General features: G+C 44.1%; 1 protein-coding gene across 1 annotated transcript in view; it reads left to right on the forward strand.

Annotated features, from left to right (window-relative positions):
* LOC140388180 (dynein axonemal heavy chain 3-like) overlaps positions 1-16,870 on the forward strand; it is a 1,528,048-nt gene that overhangs the window by 25,015 nt on the left and 1,486,163 nt on the right. The window lies entirely within an intron of this gene.

Here is a 16,870-nt window from a genome sequence, read left to right on the forward strand (position 1 = left end):
CACATTACTTGTTTTTAAACATACAGCACAACCTTAACATCCGTCAGAGTTTGTACATTTTTCCTCATTTACTGCCCCTTCCGTGACAAACAGCTCCTCAACTAAAGTTAAGAATCCTTACAACACCAGGTTAAAGTCCAACAGGTTTGTTTGGAGTCACTAGCTTTCGGAGCACTGCTCCTTCCTCAGGCAAATCTGCGTTCCGAAAGCTAGTGATTCGAAACAAACCTGTTGGACTTTAACCTGGTGTTGTAAGACTTCTTACTGTGCCCACCCCAGTCCAACACCGGCATCTCCACATCAAAGTTATGAATGGCCTCAAGCGTACCTCAGAGCCTCCCCATCTAACCTGACCCAATCTGCATCCACTGTGCGCGCAATCTACCTCTGGGGCCTTGTCCAGTACCTTCTCTTCCACCAACCTGGCGAGCGACATCACGATGTAGCCCACTGCACTTGTTCCCTCCAGTCCCTCCAGTAGGCCCACAATCTGCAGATTTTGCCACCTGCACCTATTTTCCTTGCCTTCCACCCTTGCTCGCAGCGTCTTGTACATGTTCCCCAGGATCGCCATCTCCACTTCCAGTGTCACAATCCGATCACTCTGGTCAAACAACACCTTCTCCACCTTTTGGATCATCACCCCCTCCACCTCTAGGCTCTTTTCCACCCATTCTAATGTCCCGCGAAGAGGTGCCACCGGCCCCTCAATCAGTCACTCTGCATTTCTTTACGCTGCTGCTGAAATTTGTCCTTAATGAAGCTCATCAACTGCTCCATTGGCAGCTTTCCAGTCGACAATGACCCTTCCCCGTCTGCCATTTTGCCAATTGATACTACGCCCGAGTCTCCTCCAACTCTTTAGCCAGGACTCGTACTATCTTCTGTTGTGTTTGATAATCCGCAGAGATGCCCGTCCGGGGGAGAAGTAACCCCCCCTTCACTCTCCACACAACCTTTCTGCCAAAATTCCCCAAAGTTCGGGTAAAAGGGGCCAAAACCGACATCTTCAAGCAAGAGCCACCCTGTATGGGACCACTCACTTCATGGCCACCACGGTAAATCCTTCCAGCACATTACTAACAGGAATTGTCAGCTGGGTTTGTTCTGATGAAATTATTTGCATTAACTGCCTTGTCCCCCTAACACCAAAAAAACCCAAAAGAAATTAAGCTAATTCCATTTGGAAACTTGGAATTGCTTAATGATTGAATTGCCCTCAGTAACTTAAAGAAAGTTTCAGGAGGTACATTTGTGACTTTCACATCCTGAAAACTTTTCAGAGTCACTGAATTACTTGGAAGTGTAGCCAGCATCACTCAACCCCTGACAGCATTGGTTCAAATATGGACAAAAGAGCTGAACTCCAGAGGTGAGGTGAGAGTGACTGCCCTTGACACCAATGCAGCTTTCGACCGAGTGTGACATCAAGGAGCCCGAGCTAAACTGGAGTCAATGGGAATCAGGGGGGAAACTCCCCGTTGGTTGGAGTCATACCTGGCACAAAGGAAGATGGTTGGAGTTGTTGGAGGTCAATCATCTCAGCTCCAGGACATCATTGCAGGAGTTCCTCAGAGCCCAAGCTAGGTCCAACCATCTTCAGCTGCTTCATCAATTACGTTTTGCATAAGAAGGTCAGAAGTGGAGAAGGTCACAATGTTCAGCATCATTCGTGACTCCTCCAATACTAAAGCAGTCCAAATGCAACATTTTATTCATTTAGGCAATGGCAAACATTCAAGGAACGCATGGGGGAACTGCAGCAACTGTTCATTCTTGTATGGCACAAAAGCAAAATGGGTAAGAGGGCCAATCCAGGGCTTACAAAGGAAATTAGAAATAGTATCCGATCCAAGGAAGAAGTATACAGATTGGCCAAGAAAAATAATAGGTCTGAGGATTGGGAGCAATTTAGAATTCATGAAAGAAGGACGAAGGGATTCATTAAGAAAGGGAAAGTACAGTGCGAAAGTAAGCTTGCAGGGAACGTAAAGACTGACACTAAGGACGGGATTCTCTGATCCCGCGCCGGGTCGGAGAATCGGCGGGGGGGGGGGGGGGGGGGGGGGCGAATCCCGCAACGCCGCTCCGACACCGGTCCACCGATTCTCCGGCGACCGCTCAATGCGCCCCCCTCCCCCCCGACGATTCTCCACGCTCGACGGGCCGAATGCCCGCCGAGTTCGGCCGAGTCCTGCTGGTGTCATTTACGTGTGGTCCTACCCGGCGGGACCTCGGCATTCTGGCTGTGGGGGCCATCCTGGTGCGGGGAGGGGGGATCTGACTCCGAGGGGGGCCTCCGCAGTGGCCAGGCCCGTGATGGGGGCCAACCGATCGGCGGGCGGGCTAATTGCGGGGGTGCCTATGTTCCTCCGCACCGGGACCCTTTAGGGCTCCGACATTTTTCCCGGGGGCTGGCGCGGAGAAGGCAATCCACGTGCATGCGTGGACCCGCGTCGGCTGTGCTGGAGCCTGTATCGGCAGCTGGAGCTGCGTGAGGCACTCCAATGCCATACTGGCCCCCTGTGTGGTGCAGGATCGCTGCTCCTAGGGGCCAGATGACGCCATCGTAAAACGCTCCGGCGTTTACGACGGCGTCAACATTTAGCCCCATTATCAGAGAATCCTGACCAAAGTGTTTCTATAGATATGTGAAGAGAAAGAGATTGGTAAAGAGAAATATAGGCCCCCTACAGACAGAAACAGGGAAATGCATACTAAGGGACAAACAAATGGCTGAGCAATTGAATAAATACTTTGGTTCAGTCTTCACAAAAGAGGACACAAATCAGAGACCAGAAATGCTGGAGAATGAAAGGTTTAGTGAGAGGGAAGAACTGAGGGAGATCAACATTAGTAGAGAAATGGTGCTGGGAAAATTGATGGTATTAAAGGCAGATAAATCCCCAGGGCCTGAGAATCTGCATCCCAGAGTGCTTAAGGCGGTGACTATGGAAATAGTGGATGCATTGGTGGTCATCTTCAGGGATTCTATAGAATCTGGAACTACCCCTGCAGATTGGAGGGTAGCTCACTTACTCCGATATTCAAAAAGGGAGGTAGCGAGAAAGCAGGGAATTATAGACTAGTAAGCCTAACATCGATAGTGGTAAAATTCTTGAATCCATTATTTCATTTCATAGAATTGACAGTGCAGAAGGAGGCCATTCGGCCCATCGAGTCTGCACCAGCTCTTGGAAAGAGCACCCCACCCAAGGTCAACACCGCCACCCTATCCCCATAACCCAGTAACCCCACCCAACACTAAGGGCAATTTTGGATACTAAGGGCAATTTATCATGGCCAATCCACCTAACCTGCACATCTTTGGACTGTGGGAGGAAACCGGAGCACCTGGAGGAAACCCACGCACGCACGGGGAGGATGTGCAGACACCGCACAGACAGTGACCCAAGCCGGAATCGAACCTGGGACCCTAGAGCTGTGAAGCAATTGTGCTATCCACAATGCTACCGTGCTGCCCCCTCAAGGACGGCAGTTATCAAGGACGTTATAGCGGAACATTTAGAAAGCAGTGGCAGGATCAGTCAAAGTCAGCCTGGATTTATGAAGGGAAAATCATGCTTGGCAAATCTGTTAGAATTCTTTGAAGATGTAACCAGTAAAGTTGACAAGGGGGAGCCAGTCCATGTGGTATATTTGGACTTTCAGAAGTCATTTGGGATTGGGGGAAGTGTATTGAGGTGGATAGAAAACTGGTTGGCAGAGAGGAAATAAAGAGTAGGAATTAATTGGTCCTTTTCAAATTGGCAGGCAGTAACCAGTGGGGTGGCACATGGTTCAGTGCTGGGACCCCAGCTATTCACAATATATATTAATGATTTGGATGAGGGAACAAAATGTAACATCTCAAAGTTTGCAGATGATACCAAGTTAGGTGGGAGGATGAATTGTGACGAGGATGCAGGATCCTACAGCATGATCTGGACAGGTTAGGCGAGTGGGCAAATCAATGGCAGATGCAGTATCATTTGGATGAGTGTGAGGTTATTCACTTTGGAAGCAAAAACAGGAAGGCAGAATACTACCTGAATGGTTGTAAATTGTGAGAGGGGAGTGTGCAGCGGGACCTGGGTGTCCTTGTGCACCTGTTGCTGAAAGTAAACATGCAGGTGCGGCAGACGGTATAGAAGGCTAATGGTATGTTACCTTAATTGCGAGAGGTTTTGAGAATAGAAGCAGGGATGTGTTGCTGCAATTATACAGAATATTGTGTGCAGTTTTGTCTCCTTCTCTGAGGAAGTGCAGTGAAGGTTTACCAGACTGATTCCAGGGATGACAGGACTGTCATATGAGGAGAGATTGACTAGGTTAGGATTGTTCTCGCTGGAGTTCAGAAGAATGAGGGGGAATCTCAGAGAGACTTATAAAATTCCACCAGGACTAGACTGGGTAGATGCAGGGGAGATGTTCTTAATGGTGGGTGTGTCCAGATCCAGGGGTCACAGTCTGATGATTCAACGTAAGCCATTTCGGACCAAGAAGAGGAGACATTTATTCACCCAAACAGTGGTGAGCCTGTGGAATTCATTACCACAGGAAGTAATTGATGCTAAAACATTGAATATATTAAGGAGGCAGCTAGATATAGCACATGGGCAGCACGGTAGCACAGTGTGTCATGAAAATGTCACTTTAAGAATGCTCGTGTTACTGCAGTGATGTCAGAGCTTGGGTGGAGCTGAGCTCTGGCTCTGCTTTTTAGTTTCACTTTGAGAAAAGCGTGGGTGTGTCTGTGTTTCTTTTGGTTTCGGTTTCAGTGTTGGAGCTGAAGCCAGACAAAGCAGGTGTACTGTTGATCTCTCTACCATGAAAAGATTATCTCTTGATCATTTGGTGGATTCGGAATTATAAATGTTCTCAGTAGTGAATGTAAACCTGATGTGCTTCTGTTAAAAGCTGTTTCTTTTGTCTTCTGGATGTTGTTTGGGAATTTATTAAGGATTACTTAGTGTTGTATTCTTTAGGGGTTGTATTTGAATTAATGGTTGCTAAGATGTTCACTGTATGTTTTAAAAAGGTTAACTTGAGTTCATAGAATAAACTTTGTTTTGCTTTAAAAGATACTTTTCCATTTCTGCTGTACCACACCTGTAGAGTGGGCCATGTGCTCCCCTACCACAATCTATTAAAAGTTGTGGGTCAGGTAAACGCCATGATACACTTTGGGGTTCTCTAAACCATGGCCTATAGCAAATTGGGGGCTCGTCCGGGATAAAAGTCTATCGATTGGATTGGCTTAATGAACTTAAAGACAGTGCGGGGTAGTTGCTTTTCAGGTGTGGAATTTTAGTTTAAGTATGAGTGTGTTGTGGACAATGGCTCTTTCAGAGACTCTGAAGATTTTGGGGGTGGAGACGGTCACACGCAGTACCTTACGGACAGAGACTAAAAGCAGCCTGTTAGATTTGGCAAAAACCTTGCAGTTAACATTCCCTTACAAAATGCGAAAAGATGTGGTAATTATGGCAGTGGCTAAGCATTTAAAGTTGCCCGAGATACAGTTTGACTCATAGGAAATGGCAAAAAATTCAGTTACAACTTAAACAAATGGAACATGAGAAAGAATTAAAGTAGCTTGAATACGAAAGAGATAGAGAGGAAAAAGAAAGAGAGAGAGAAGAAAGAAGAAAAGAAAGAATAGCCCTAGCAGAACAAAAAGAAAGAGAAAGGGAGATACAGATCAGGGAAAAAGATAAAGAGCGAGAGTTTGAGCTTCAGAAAATGGCCATGAAACATGACAGTCAGTTAAAATTGGCAGACGTAAAGGGAAAGATACAATTGGATGATGGTGATGAGAATAGTGAGAAAGATCGTCATAGTCGAAGGCTTGGTGGAGATCTATTTAAATATGTCCAAGCATTGCCAAGGTTTGACGAGAAGGAGGTAAAAGCCTTTTTTCAGTTCATTTGAGAAGGTGGCAAATCAAATGAGATGGACATGTGGGTATTACTGATTCAAACAAAGCTGGTAGGTAGGGCTAGTGAAGTGTTTGCATCACTACCGGAGGAGGTATCTGGGACGTATGAGGAAATGAAAAATTCCATCTTTGGTACATATGAGCTAGTGCCTGAAGCCTACAGACCAAGGTTTAGAAATTTAAGGAAAGAATTTGGTCAAACATACATGGAGTTTGAAAGGATCAAACAGAGTAATTTTGATAGGTGGATAAGGGCTTTGAAAATAGACCAAACATATGAAGCTCTCAGATAAATTATACTTTTGGAGGAGTTTGAAAATTCAATTCCTGATGTAGTGAGAATTCATGTGGAAGAGCAGAGGGTTAAAACTGCGAGATTAGCAGTAGAAAAGGCAGATGATTATGAATTAGTTCATAAATCAAAGTTTGGTTTCCAACATCAGTTTCAGCTTGTGAGGGATAGAAACTGGGGACATGAGAAATACTCAAGTCGTAAGGATAGAGAGGCATGGATAGAGTGGACAGCCAGAGACTTTTCCCCAGGGTGGAAATGGCTGTCACCAGGGGACATTTTTTAAAGGTGATTGGAGGGAGGTATTGGGGAGATGTCAGAGGCAGGTTCTTTACACAGAGAGTGGTGGGTGTGTGGAATGCACTGCCAGCAGAGGTGGTGGAATCAGAGTCATGAGGGACATGATCAAGAGGTGATTGATAACCTCAAGAGATGTCTTTAAAGAATTTACTTGTGTGGTAAAGTTTACTCATGTGTATCAGGAGGAGCAGGTAAAGAAGTCACAATTTAAGAGATACGGGAGCTAGTCAATCTTTAATGGTAAGAGATGAGAAGTTATGTAGTTTCGGAAGAATGTTGCCATAAAAGGTGGTGATATGTGGAATTCAGGGTGAGAGGAGTAGTGTTCAGTTATATAAGGTAAGGTTGGAAAGTCCAGTAAAGAGTGGTGAAGTGGTAGTAGGAGTAATAGATAAACTATCTTGTCCAGGAATACAGTTTATCTTGGGTAATGATATAGCTGGAAAAGCCAGTGGAAAATCAGATGACTGAAGTGTTGAAGGATGAATATCCTGGGATTTTTCCGTATTATGCAGTAACAAGGTCTCAAAGTCACAGGTTAAGACAAGAGGAGAAATCAAAGAGTGAAGATGAAGTGGAAGGTCAATTATCAGAAACGATTTTTGATCAGATGGTTGAAAAAGAACAAGAACAGGTGGAGGATGAGGTGGATATTTTTAGTTCAGGAGAATTGGCGGAATTACAACAGAAAGATGTAGAAATAAACCGGATGAATCAGAAAGCATACACGGAAGAGGAATCTGCGTGTATACCAGAGTGTTATTACCGTAAAAGTGATGTCTTGATGAGAAAATGGAAACCTTTACATATGCAGGCGGATGAAAGGTGGGCAGCAGTTCATCAAGTAGTATTGCCAGTAGGGTATAGAAAGGAGGTGTTGCGAGTTGCACATGAGGTACCAGTGGGAGGTCATTTCGGAATAAGGAAAACGCAAGCTAAAATACAAAAACATTTTTATTGGCCTGGACTACATAAAGATGTAGATAAATTTTGTCAATCATGAGACACATGTCAAGTGATAGGGAAACTTCAAGCAGCGATAAAACCAGTGCCCTTAATACCCATTCCAGTATTTGAGGAACCTTTTACAAGGGTCTTAATTGATTGCGTATGACCGCTTCCTAAAACAAAAAGTGGGAATCAATATCTTTTGACGATAATAGACGTGTCTACTAGGTTTCCAGAGGCCATTCCAGTACGTAATATTACAGCTAAATAGATTGTGAAGGAGTTACTTAAATTCTTTACTAGATATGGACTACCCACAGAAATACAATCGGATCACGGATCAAATTTTACCTCACGTTTATTCAAAAACGATACGGGCAGCTTAGGAATAAAACAATTAAATCAACTGCGTACCATCCAGAATCGCAGGGAGCGTTAGAAAGGTGGCATTAGACTTTAAAGACAATGTTGAGGGCTTATTGTCAAGGTTATCCAGAGGATTGGGGTAAAGGAATTCCATTCGTACTGTTTACAATTCGGGATGCACCTAATGAGTCAACCAAATTCAGTCCTTTTGAACTAATATTTGGTCATGAGGTAAGAAGACCACTTAAATTGATTGAGGAAAAATTGGTGACTGAGAAATCGTAAATTACATTATTGGATTACGTGTCAAATTTTAGGGAACGATTAAATAGAGCAGGTGAATTGGCTAGACAACATTTGAAAGTTGCACAAAATGTGATGAAACGGGTGGTGGACAAGAAATCCAAAGTTCGTAGTTTTGCCAGTGGAGATAAAGTTTTAGTATTGTTACCAGTGGAAGGTGAACCTTTAAAAGCTAGGTTTTGTGGACCTTATCAGATTGAAAGGAAATTAAGTGAGGTGAATTATGTGGTTAAAAACACCAGACAGAAGGAAGTCTCACCGAGTGTGTCATGTGAATATGCTTAAAAGGTACTTTGAGAGAAAAAGGAGGTTTTAATGATTCTAAGTCAAAGCGACAAACCAAATCAAGATGACTGTGAATTTGACATTCCTCAAAATAAATTGGAAAATGAGGATGTTCTTAAAAATTGGGATAAATTGCTGAGTTATTGTAGAAGGACCTTTAGTTGGCGGATTAGTTACCTGAATACCCTGTATTCCTTCTTAACTGGCTGCTTGACTATATTTCATGGCAATAGGCACTTGGCAAAGCATGATGGATATATTAGCTTTATTTCAGTCAAGAAGTTCTGCATGTAATAGGCAGAAGGTCAGACTATGTAAACAAGTGCACAGCTGCACATTTTGCTGAGAGTAGACGATTATTATTGTTCTTAGGCTGGGAATTCAAGGCCTGTTGTTTAACACTGCTCACTTTTCTGTGTCTGGGCTTATCAAAGGAATGCCTCGTTTTTTCTAAATATTGCTTATTAAACCATACAAAGTACTGCTATACTCTTGTAAAGTGGGGACAATTAGAAGGACGGTGGTCACTCTAACTCCCTCCACGAACTTCGTGTTACAATAAAGGCCTTTGCGAAACCTCGAAGTTTTGGCTAGTTTTTTCCACAACAGTTATCTTCCAGAGGAAAAATGGACGGACCTGAAAGAGTTATTGATATCACATGGGCAAATTTGTAGAGATAAATTGGGAAGTACTAAAATGGCTATACATGATGCAAATGTGGGAAATGCTGTTCCAATCAAACAACATCCATACAGACTTAACCCTTTAAAATTGTCACAGGTTAACAAAGAGATTGAGAGAATGCTTAAAAATGGCATAATTGAAGTGGGTTGCAGCCAATGGAGCTCCCCCTTCGTGATGGTACCAAAACCGGATGGTAACCAGCGGTTGTGTGTGGACTATAGAAAGGTTAATGCAGTTACAAGAACAGACTCTTAGCCTATGCCACGTTTGGAGGATTGTATTGAGAAAGTGGGACAATCAGCTTTTATTTCCAAACTGGATTTACTTACATGTTACTGGCAGGTACCTTTATCCGAAAGGGCGAAGGATATTTCAGCTTTTGTGACTCCAGATGGTATATACCAATTCATAGTTATGCCATTTGGCATTAAAAGCGCTCCAACCACATTTCAACGGTTAACTAACAAAGTTGTTTCAGGATTACCCAATTGTGCGGTATACATCGACGATCTGGTAATTTTCAGCCAGACATGGAAAGAACATTTAAAACATCTGATGGAGTTATTCAATCGACTTCATGAGGTGGGTTTGGTGATAAACCTAGTCAAAAGTGAATTTGGAAAGGCCCAAGTCACTTTCCTTGGACAGGGTCAAATGGTCCCACGGGATGTGAAACCAACAGTTATTGAGGAGTTTCCGATATCCTCAAGACAAAGGGAAATAATTCGATTTCTTGGCACGAGTGGATTTGATCGAAAATTTGTGCAAAGGTTTTGTAATGTGATTCCTCCACTGATGGACTTGCTGAAGAAACGTCAAAGATTTCAGTGGACAGCAGAGTTTCAACAGGCATTTCACTGCCTGAAAGCTGTGATAACCAATGCTCCTGTATTGGAGAATTACAAGTGACTCTGTGATCAGATTGAACTAAAGTATCTGACTTTAAAGAGACTATGCCGAGGCGTAGAGAAATGGATGGATCGTGCAGAGACCTTCTTGTTCAAAGAGACTGTCACTCAAGAAGGATTTCAATTGGAGGAAGAAGGAAAACAAAATGGACTATATTATTATACCTGTTTGCATGTGTTGTTTTTTGAAACAAGAAGTATGTTTACTGTGTGCATTTCTTGCAGGATAGTGAAAAGGTGAAAAATGAAACCATCTTGAAGTTGATGGGTTTTTTTTTCTTGGGGGGAGGTGTCATGAGAATGTCACTTTAAGAAATGTTTGAATGCTCATGTTACTGCAGTAATGTCACAGTGTGGGTGGAGCTGAGCTCTGGCTCTGCTTTTTAGTTACACTTTGAGAAAAGCTTAGGCGTGTCTGTGTTTTTTTGGTTTTGTTTTCAGTGTTAGAGCTGAAGCCAGACAAAGCAGGTATACTGTTGATCTCTCTGCGATGAAAAGACTATCTCTTGATCATTTGGTGGATTCGGAATTATAAATGTTTTCAGTAGTGAATATAAACCTGATGTGCTTCTGTTTAAAGGTGTTTCTTTTGTCTTCTGGATGTTGATTGGGAATTTATTAAGGATTACTTAGTGTTGTATTCTTTGGGGGTTATATTTGAATTAATGGTTGCTAAGATGTTCACTGTATGGTTTAAAAAGGTTAACTTGAGTTCATAGAATAAACATTGTTTTGCTTTAAAAAATACTTTTCCATTTCTGCTTTACCACACCTGTAGAGTGGGCCGTGTGCTCCCCATACCACAATCTATTAAAAGTTGTGGTATGGGGAACTCCATGATACAGTTTGGGGTTCTCTAAACCCTGGCCTATAACAAGTGGTTAGCACAGTTGGTTCATAGCTCCAGGCTCCCAGGTTTGATTCCCGGCTTGGTCACTGTCTGTGCGGAGTCTGCATATTCTCCCCGTGTTTGCGTGGGTTTCCTTCGGGTGCTCAGGTTTCCTCCCACAGAGCAAAGATGTGCATGTTAGGTGGAATGGCCATGCCAAATTGCTCTTAATGTCCAAAAAAGGTTAAGTGGGGTTACTGGGATAGGGTAGAGGCGTGGGCTTAAGTTTGGTGCTCTTTTCAAGGGCCAGTACAAACTCGCTGGGCCGAATGGCCTCCTTCTGCACTGTAAATTCTGTGACTCTATGAGTGTATGACTCCATGACTTGGGGAGAATGGGATCAAAGGCTATGGGGAAAAAGCAGGATTAGGCGATTGAGTTGGATGATCAGCCATGATCGTGAGGAATGGTGGAGCAGGCTCACAGGGCCAAAATGTCTCCTCCAGCTCCTACCTTCTATGTATCCATTGATCATCTGTCCCCAACTGCACTCCATTTGAGAGTCAACCAAGTTGCTGTTGATCTGGAGTCACATGTAGATCAGACCAGGTGAGGTCGGCAGCTTTCCTTTGCTAAAGGACATTAGTGAACCACAAGGGTTTATGACAATTGGAAATGGTTCATGGTCATCATTAAACTTTTGATTCCAGATTTCTTATTGAATTCAAATTTCACCATTTGTCGTGGTGGGATTCGAACCCAGGTGCTCAGAGCATTGCTCTGGGTCTCTGGAGTACTAGTCCAGGAACAATATTACTGTGCCACTATCTCCCCTAAGTGACAAATAGCAACGTGCCGCACAAGTGCCGGGCAATGACCATCTCCAACAAGAGAGGATTTATTAATACTAATAATAATCAGTACTATTGTCACACATTAGGCTCACATTAACACTGCAATGAAGTTACTGTGAAAATCCCCGAGTCACCACACTCCGGCGGCTGTTCGGGTATACTGAGGGAGAATTCAGAATGTCCAATTCACCTAACAGCACATCTTTCAGGACTTGTGGGAGGAAACCAAGCACCCGGAGGAAATCCACACAGACATAGGGAGAACGTGCAGACTCCTCACAGACCGTGACCCAAGTGGGAATCGAAACTGGGACTCTGGTGCTGTGAAGCAATAGTGCTAACCACTGTGCTACCATGCCACCCGTTAACCATCTCCACTTGACATTCAATGGCATTACCATCGCTGAATCCCCCACTATGAACATCCGGGAGTTACCATTGACCATAAAATGAACTGGACTAGCCATATTCATACTGTGGCTATAAGAGCAGGACAGAGTCTGGGAATCCTGCAGCGTAATCTGACTCCACAAAGCCTGTCCACCATCTGCAATGCACAAGTCAGGAATGTAATGGAATACTCTCCACTTGCCTGGATGAGTACAGATCCAACAACACTCAAGAAGCTCGATACTATCCAGGACAAAGCAGCCCACTTGATTGGCACCTCATCCACAAACATTCACTCCTTCCATCACCAACAACAGCTGTGTGCACCATCTACAAGATGCAATTCAGGAACTCACTAAAGTTCCTTAGGCAGTACCTTCCAAGCCCATGACCGTTACCATCTAGAAGGATAAGGGCAGGGGTGCCCGGAAAATTGAAGTGCTGAGGTGATGGCGGGGTGGGCGAATTAGAGTCTGCCTGCCAATGATACAGCGTGGAACCCGTACCAGGCAATTTTAGCAACTAAATGCCGCACGATACCAACTTTTACTGATGTCGGAGACGATTCTGTCTTCAGTGTATCACTGATTGAGAGCCATTATCATTCTAATATCCGAATTAACAGCTGTAAGTATGTCTGCAGAGAGCTGCATGCTATAATGGCGGTCATTATTGTCAAACTGTTCCGACTTGCACAATTATATCATGCTGATTTTTTATGTTTAATGCAGCAATCTATATAATATGGCTTAAGCACAATTAATGTAATCTGTCTCACAGCAGGCTAGTTCTGACTGGTGATGAATGAGGTATTGCAGTCAGCAGACCCTGCGGTATCTGCAAAATGAACGCTTGTTTCTCAGTGAGAGATATTGCAGGTCATACACAGTGGCCCAAAGTTAACTTTGACAATTGCTGCATGTGAAATCTAACTCCCAATGTCCCCAATCTGTGCCGTGAGCAGTAAACTGAGAACTCTTTGATAATCTTGAAAGTTTAATTACCAATTTTGCAGAATGTTCATGCCTCTTGGGGTGAGGATATGTGTGCACCAGACTGTGGCAGCAAGATAAAACAATCGTTTCACTATAAATGTTGAAAATAACTTATGAAAATATTTTAGATCATAAGACATAAGACATCGGAGCAGAATTAGGCCACTCGGCCCATCGAGTCTGCTCCGCCATTCAATCACGGCTGATATTTTCTCATCCCCATTCTCCTGCCTTCTCCTCATAACCCCTGATCCTCTTATTAATCAAGAACCTATTTATCTCTGTCTTAAAGACACTCAGTGAATTGGCCTCCACAGTCTTCTGCAGTAAAGAATTCCACAGATTCACCACCCTCTGGCTGAAGAAATTCCTCCTTATCTCAGTTTTAAAGGATCGTCCCTTTAGTCTGAGATAGTGTCATCTGGTTCTAGTTTTTTCCTACAAGTGGAAACATCCTCTCCATGTCCACTCTATCCAGGCATTGCAGTACCCTGTAAGTTTCAATAAGATACCCCCTCATCCTTCTAAACTCCAACGAGTACAGACCCAAGTCCTCAACCGTTCCTCATACGACAAGTTCTTCATTCCAGGGATCATTCTTGTGAACATCCTCTGGACCCTTTCCAAGTGCCAGCACATCCTTCCTTAGATACGGGGCCCAAAACTGCTCACAATACTCCAAATGGGGTCTGACCAGAGCCTTATACAGCCTCAGAAGTACATCCTTGGTCTTGTATTCTAGCCTTTTTTTTCCGCATTTGATGGAGATGTTCCATTGGCCAAAGGATTAATCCTTCAATTTTACACAGTTACCACGATTGGGTAATTACTCCCAATATTTTCCTTGTCTTCAGATTAGAGTCTGATCGATTCAGCTAATGTAGCGAGCCCCAAATTGATCAAGCCATTATTTTACTCTTTGTAACCTTTCCTTTGTGTGATTTCCAACTCTCTGGCTGGTGATGGGACGGCACGGTAGCACAATAGTTAGCACTGTTGCTTATTAGCGCCAGGGATCCAGCTTCAACTCCCGGCTTGGGTCACTGTTTGTGTGGAGTCTGCACATTCTCCCCGTGTCTGCGTGGGTTTCCTCCGGGTATTCCGGTTTCTTCTCACAGTCCAAAGATGTGCGGGTTAGATGGATTCATCACGCCCTGTAGTGTCCAAAAGTTAGGTGGGATTGCTGGGGTGTGTGGATAGGGTGAAGGTATGGGCTTAGGTAGGATGCTCTTTCAGGAGCCAGTGTAAACTGGATGGGCTGAATGGCCTCCTTCTGCACATGATTCTATGATTCTATGAGATAACGGATGGGATCTTCAAAGTCCTGCCGCGATGCACTGACACCAGGATTTCCCGGTGGTGTTGGGTGGGATCAATGGAAAATCCCATTGACGGTAACGGGAACAGAAGACCCTGCTGCGGAGAAACATGCCTCGGAGTGGCTGCACAATCCTGCTCAATAGAAACACTTTCTGAGGTCCCTGTCAAATCAACAGACAACTTGCACTAGTTACAGGACGAGCTGTCAGGTCTCATCGAGTCAGAGTCTGGACATAATCTAGTTGAAATATGAGTGTAATCGAGCTAGTAATATAAAAGAAGATTGCAATAGTTTTTTTCAATATATATAAGGTAAGAGAGAGGCAAGAATAGACATTGGATCACTGGAAAATGAGGCTGGAGAAGTAGTAATAGGAAACAAAGAAATGGCAGAGGAACTGAATAGTTACTTTGCATTAGTCTTCATGGTGGAAGACACAGTGGGATACCAGAACTTCAGGAGAATTGGGGCAGGGCTAGAGTGTAGTGGCCATCACTAAGGAGAAGGTTCTGGGGAAACTGAAAGGTCTGAAAGTGGATAAATCATCTGGACTGGATGGACTACACCCAGGGTTCTAAAGGAAATAGTTGAGGAGATTGTGCAGGCAACAGTGGTGATCTTTAAGGAATCACTGGAGGCAGGAGTGTCTCAGAGGACTGGAAAATAGCTAAGGTAACACTGCTGTTTAAGAAGTGAGGGAGGCATAAGACGGGAAATTATAGGCCGGTTAGCCTGACTTTGGTCATTGGTAAGATTCTAGAGTCGATTATTAAAGATGAGATTGAAGAGTAGGTGGAAATGCATGATACAATAGGACTGAATCAGCACGGCTTCGTCAAGGGGAGATCATGTCTGTCAAATCTGTTGGAATTCTTTGAGGAGATAACAAGGAATTTAAACAAAGGAGAACCAGTAGACGTGATCTATTTAGATTTCCAGAAGGCCTTTGACAAAGTGTCGTTTAAGAGGTTCTTAACTTATTTAAGTTAAAAGCCCATGGTGTTAAGGGTAAGATCCTGGCATGGATAGAGGATTGGCTGACTGGCAGAAGGCAGAGAGTGGGGATAATGGGGTATTTTTCAGGACGGCCGCTGGTGACTATGGTATGCATCACGGGTCGGTGTTGGGACCACAACTTTTCACAATATACATGAACGATCTGGAATAAGGCACTGTTGCTAAGTTTGCAGATGATACAAAATATGTAGAGGGACAGGTAGTATTGAGGAAGTAGGGGAGCTGCAGAAGGGGTTGGACAGGCTAGGAGAGTGGGAAATGAAGTGGCAGATGGAATACAATGTAGAAAAATGTGAGGTTATGCACTTGGTAGGAAGATTGGAGGCATAGCCTATTTTCTAAATGGGTCGGAAATCGGAAACACAAAGCGACTTTGGAGTCCTTGTTCAAGATTCTCTGAAGGTTAACATGCAGGTTCAGTCAGCAGTTAGGAAGGCAAATGCAATGATAGCATTCATAGTGTTTATAGAATTTACAGTGCAGAAGGAGGCCATTAGGCCCATCGAGTCTGCACCAGCCCTTAACCTCACTTAAGTCCACACCTCCGCCCATCCCTGTAATCCAGTAATCGCACTTAACCTTTTTTTTTGGACACTAAGGGCAATTTAGTATGGCCAATCCACCTAACCTGCACGCCTTTGGACTGTGGGAGGAAACCGGAGCATCCGGAGGAAACCCACGCAGACACGGAGAGAAAGTGCAAACATGTCAAGGGGGCTAGAATACAAGAGCAGGGAGGGGCTAGAATACAAGAGCAGGGATGTATTTTTGAGGCTTTATAAGGCTCTGGTCAGACTACATTTGGAGTATTGTGAGCTATTTTGGGCCCCGTATCTCAGGAAGGATGTGCTGGCTTTGGAAAGGAGGTTCAGAAGAATGATCCCTGGAATGAAGAGCTTGCTGTATGAGGAGCGGTTGAGGACTCTGGGTCTGTTCTCGTTGGAGTTTAGAAGGATAATGGGGAATCTTATTGAAAATTACAGGATACTGAGAGGTCTAGATAGATTGGACGGGGAGAGGGTGTTTCCACCAGTAGGAAAAACTAAAACCCGAGGGCACAGACTGAAGGACCATCCTTTAAAACAGGGCTGAGGAGGATTTTCTTCAACCAGAGGGCGACGAATCTGTGGAACTCTTTTCCGCAGAAAGCTGTGGAGGTCAAATCACTGAGTGTCTTTAAGACAGAGATAGATAGGTTCTTGATTAATAAGGAGATCAGGGGATTTGGGGAGAAGGCAGGAGAATGGGGATGAGAAACATATCAGCCATGATTGAATGGCGGAGCAGACTCGATGGGCCGCATGGCCTAATTCTGCTCCTATGTCTTATGGTCTTAACATTTTACTGCAGTCCCCAGAGAGTGCTGCACTGTCGGAGGTACTGGCTTTTGGACGGGATGTTAAACCAAGGCCATTCTGACCTCTCAGGGGGATGTA

The sequence above is a fragment of the Scyliorhinus torazame genome, chromosome 13, assembly GCF_047496885.1.
Source record: "Scyliorhinus torazame isolate Kashiwa2021f chromosome 13, sScyTor2.1, whole genome shotgun sequence".
Classification (NCBI taxonomy): domain Eukaryota; kingdom Metazoa; phylum Chordata; class Chondrichthyes; order Carcharhiniformes; family Scyliorhinidae; genus Scyliorhinus; species Scyliorhinus torazame.